This window comes from Portunus trituberculatus, chromosome 12 (assembly GCF_017591435.1).
Source record: "Portunus trituberculatus isolate SZX2019 chromosome 12, ASM1759143v1, whole genome shotgun sequence".
Lineage (NCBI taxonomy): Eukaryota > Metazoa > Arthropoda > Malacostraca > Decapoda > Portunidae > Portunus > Portunus trituberculatus.
In genome coordinates, this window is record NC_059266.1 from 4998294 (window position 1) to 5003038 (window position 4745).

Sequence of the window (4745 nt, forward strand, 5' to 3'; positions counted from 1 at the left end):
GAGGAGGAGAGGGGGGAAGAGGAAGAGGAAGGTTACAGATAGGGGGGGATAAAGGAAAGAGGAATCACCAGGGGGCATGTAATGAAGTGGGAAAGGATGTAGGGAAGAATAGATAGAAGCGAAGGTGGAATGGGAAGGGTCAGTGATAAAAGATGGGAGAGGCAAGATGGGACTGCGAGATGGGAAAGTGAAACCATTTTTTTGTGTGGTGATTAATGTTCTTCTGGGAAAAGCGGGGCAGGTAAAAAGTAGACAAGAGGGAATAGAGGGGAGGTACTTAATTGATAAAAGGAAACGTAATAGGGTAAGAAACTGGGCGTAGGAGGAGAAAAGAGGCGGCGGGATAAGAGGTTGAAAATAAGCGATAACCAAAGAAATTATTAAGAAAAATTTGGAATAGGAGGTTGAAAATAAGGAATGACTAAAGAATCTTAAACTTTATATTAAAAAAAATTAGGCGATAAAAAGAAAATGATAGAAATTAATGAGATAGAAAAGGGGAAGAAAAAAAGTCGGATAAGAGATTGAAAGGAGTGGATAATGTAAGAATAGGAAAGGTTAGTTCAGATAGGAAGAGGAGGAGATAGAGAGGCAAGAATAGAAGTTAAAGGAATAAGAAAAAGGAGGAAAGAGTTGGAGAAAGAGAAGAATAAAGGATAATGGGATAAGAAAACGAGGAAAGAAGCGGGGTAAGAGATTGAACAGAGTGAAGAATGGAAGAATAGAAAAGGTTAGTTTATGTACAGTACATTTGAAGAAAAATAATAGAAAGAAAAAATAGAAGATAATGGAATAGAAAATGGAGAAAACGGGAGAAGTGATTGAATAGAGTAAATAACAGAAGAAAGAGAGAAGTATGGTAATTTATTGAGAGAGAGAGAGAGAGAGAGAGAGAGAGATGGGTAGAAAAAATAAAGTAAGATAAAAGAAAACAAAGTAAAAAAGGAATCACGTGTTAAAAGAAGGAAGAAAGGAAATGTTAAACAGCATCACATAAAAAAATATAATGAATTGAAAAACAAAGAAGAAGGAAGAATAGGAAGAATATTAAGAGAATAGATGGAATGGAGAGGCACAGTAGAATATACGATGAAAGAGACATAAAGAAGATAGATTAGAATGGAAGAATGAGAATATCAGATAAAAGATAATAGGAAAAATTAAAGAAAACAAGAATAATGAAATATAGTAAACTAGAGAGAGAGAGAGAGAGAGAGAGAGAGAGAGAGAGAGAGAGAGAGAGAGAGAGAGAGAGAGAGATGAGGAAAGGGGGAGGCAGTGTCAGGAATGGGAAAAAAAATACGTAATTTGTTTTCCTTGACATAATTGTGTTTTTTCCCGTTTTTCCTTCGATGGATTGGATTGGATTGATTTTTGTGGCCGCGTCCATATTGTTTCTCTCTCTCTCTCTCTCTCTCTCTCTCTCTCTCTCTCTCTCTCTCTCTCTCTCTCTCTCTCTCTCTCTCTCTCTCTCTCTCTCTCAACTTTCTTCTTTCATCCTTTTTAGTCTTCTTGAATCATCTTCACTCCTTTCCTTCTTCTTTCTTCTTCTTCTTCTTCTTCTTCTTCTTCTTCTTCTTCTTCTTCTTCTTCTTCTTCTTCTTCTTCTTCTTCTTCTTCTTCTTCTTCTTCTTCTTCTTCTTCGTCTTTCTTCTTCTTCTTCTTCTTCTTCCTCCTCCTCCTCCTCCTCCTCCTCCTCTCCTTCTCCTTCTCCTCCTCCTCCTCCTCCTCCTCCTCCTCCTCCTCCTCCTCCTCCTCCTCCTCCTCCTCCTCCTCCTCCTCCTCGTCCTTTTCTGTCGGCGCGAGGGTGAACAAAGCGACTCCTCATTTGAGATTTCTTACTGTATCTCAAAATGAAAGAGGTGTTTGCTTCAATTAGAGAGAGAGAGAGAGAGAGAGAGAGAGAGAGAGAGAGAGAGAGAGAGAGAGACAGACAGACAGACAGACAGACAGACAGACAGACAGACAGAGCAGAGAGAGAGAGAGAGAGAGAGAGAGAGAGAGAGAGAGAGAGAGAGAGAGAGAGAGAGAGAGAGAGAGAGAATTAACTTATTACATGAAACTGTCAATTAAGCGAAAAAAAAATTGACACGTAAAACCATAAAGAATAATACAAAAAAGAAAAGAGAGAGAGAGAGAGAGAGAGAGAGAGAGAGAGAGAGAGAGAGAGAGAGAGAGAGAGAAAGTGGGGCAGGAAGGATGAGAAAGCACACAATCTAATATAAGGAAAAGTGTCTCTGGCAAAAGCTGGAATGAACAAGTTAAAAAAAGAAAAGAAAAAAAAATTAATGAAAAAAGAAAGCCGAGAATTAGAAGAGCAGCGTTTGTCTGTTGAAGGAAATATGCAAATTAAGCTGCATTTTTCGTCAAGCATTAAAGGAGGAAGAGGAAGAAGAAGAAAAGGAAGAGGAAGAGAAGAGAACGAGGAGGAGGAGGAGGAGGAGGAGGAGGAAGAGGAAAAGTGAAATAACTTGCCTGCGTATACGTAGATGAGGAAGGAGAGAAGACAGGAAGAAAGGAGAAAGGAAAAAAAAAGATAATGAAAAGCAAGGTAGGAACAAAGAAGGTGTCATGATAATTAACATGAAAAGAGAAAAGAAAAAAGTGTGATGTAAATATAAGTCTATTGATAAAGATAGTGAGAAGTGATAATAGAATAGAGAGAGAGAGAGAGAGAGAGAGAGAGAGAGAGAGAGAGAGAGAGAGAGAGAGAGAGAGAGAGAGTGTTGAAAAGATGGAGAGAGAGAACAAGTCAAGGTGGAGGAGAGAAAACAAGTCAAGGTGGAGGAAGAATCCGAAATGGAGGAAGAGGAGGAGAAGAGGCAAAAATATCTTCCTTCATATTCTCTCTCTCTCTCTCTCTCTCTCTCTCTCTCTCTCTCTCTCTCTCTCTCTCTCTCTCTCTCTCTCTCTCTCTCTCTCTCTCTCTCTCTCTCTCTCTCTCTCTCTCTCTCTCTCTCTCTCTCATCAGTTTCATTCTACCACCACCACCACCACCGCCGCCGCCGCCGCCGCCTTAATATTTAATAGCATCAAAGACAACAACAACAATTAACAGGTGTAATAATTAATGGCCACGAGCGCCCTTCCAGGTACCGTCAAGATATCTAATTAGTATTCCTTACCTGTGTCCTCCTCCTCTTCCTACAAAATCTGTCGTGAAAGCAAAAAATTGATTAACCAAAGCAAGAAAAACCTTGAAGAATATATAGCAGAAGCTAGCAAGTCGCATCCCAAAGAATTTTGCAGATACGTTAGTAACAGAAAGGCTTTCCTACGCAGTATTGGTCCAATTGTAAATGATAACGGTAGTCAGACGAACAATGAAAGCGAAATGGCATCAATAATTAAACAGATTCTTCGGATTTGTATTCACTGAGGAAGACTGTTTGTCAGCTCATCCACCGGAAAACAGGAGTCAAAATTCAATGCTATTGACAAAATTAACGTTTGTAGAGCACCAGGCCCAGCCAAAATTTCTCATAGAATTATAAAAGAAACCAAACACCAAATAAGTAACCCACTCTCAGTTCTGTTCAACAAATCTTTAGCAGATGGCAAAGTCACATCCGATTCGAAACGTGTGAATGTAACTCCAATCTTTAGAAAAGGCGATAAAGCACAACCAGCCACCTATCGACCATTTAGTCTGATATCAGTCGCATGTAAACTAATGAAGATAATCATTCGCGATAACATTGTTAAGTTTCTACAAAATAACATGGTATCTGCAACAAACGTTCGCACTTAACTAACTTACTTGACTTATTTCATTATGTTTTTATGTTTATAATGAGAGTAGAGCAGTAGATATAGTGTACCTAGATTTTCAGAGAGTGTTTGATTGATTCTCATAAACGTTTATTCAGTAAAGTCGTGTCACACGACATCACTGACAATATTCACTATTGGTTAAAAGACCGGCTCTTTGAGCAGAAGGAGTCGGTGTGAACGGTTTTTCGTCTAGTTGGCTTCTTGTAAAAAGTGACGAACCGCAGAGATCTGTGCTTGGTCCTGTTTTATTCTTTATATGTAAATAAAATTGTCGATGGCCTCACGTGCAAGGTATCGAAATTTGCCTTTGATACGAAAATTACTTGTAAAGCAATCATGGTTTGAGACAGAGAAATACTTCAATCAGACCTAGATTGGTTGACTAGCTAGGCTATTACAAATGAAATTCAACATCGACAAGTATAAAGTACTGTACATCGGTAGTAACAATAGTTAACTCCAGTATTTGATGAATGGCCGACAGCTTTCCGTATTAAATGAAGAAAAAGATCTCGGAGCTAATAACGAGTGCTTTGAAACCCTTCCAGCACTGCTCACAGCTGGTCAAGACAGCTAACAAACTGTTAGGATTTATTGGACGTGTTTCCGAAAACAAATCGTTTGTCAGACACCGTCTTGAATACTATGTACACTTCTGGTCACCTTATTCTAGAAAAGACATCGAATACCTGGAAAGAATACAACGCAGAGTGAGAAAAATTATTCCTAGGCTGAGAAACTTTATGAAGAAAGACTAAAGAACTTAATCTCTTCAATCTCTGAAAATGTACAATGCAAGGTGATCTAATTGCAGTTTTTTTTAAATATTCAAAGGATTCGACAACATTAATGCGGATGATTACTGTACAGTTGGCCGGTCAAATTTAACAATAAGACGGAACAGCTTCAAAATAATTGATCAAAGATTTTCGTCAAATGGAGCAAAACATTTCTTTTTAATCGCATTGTTA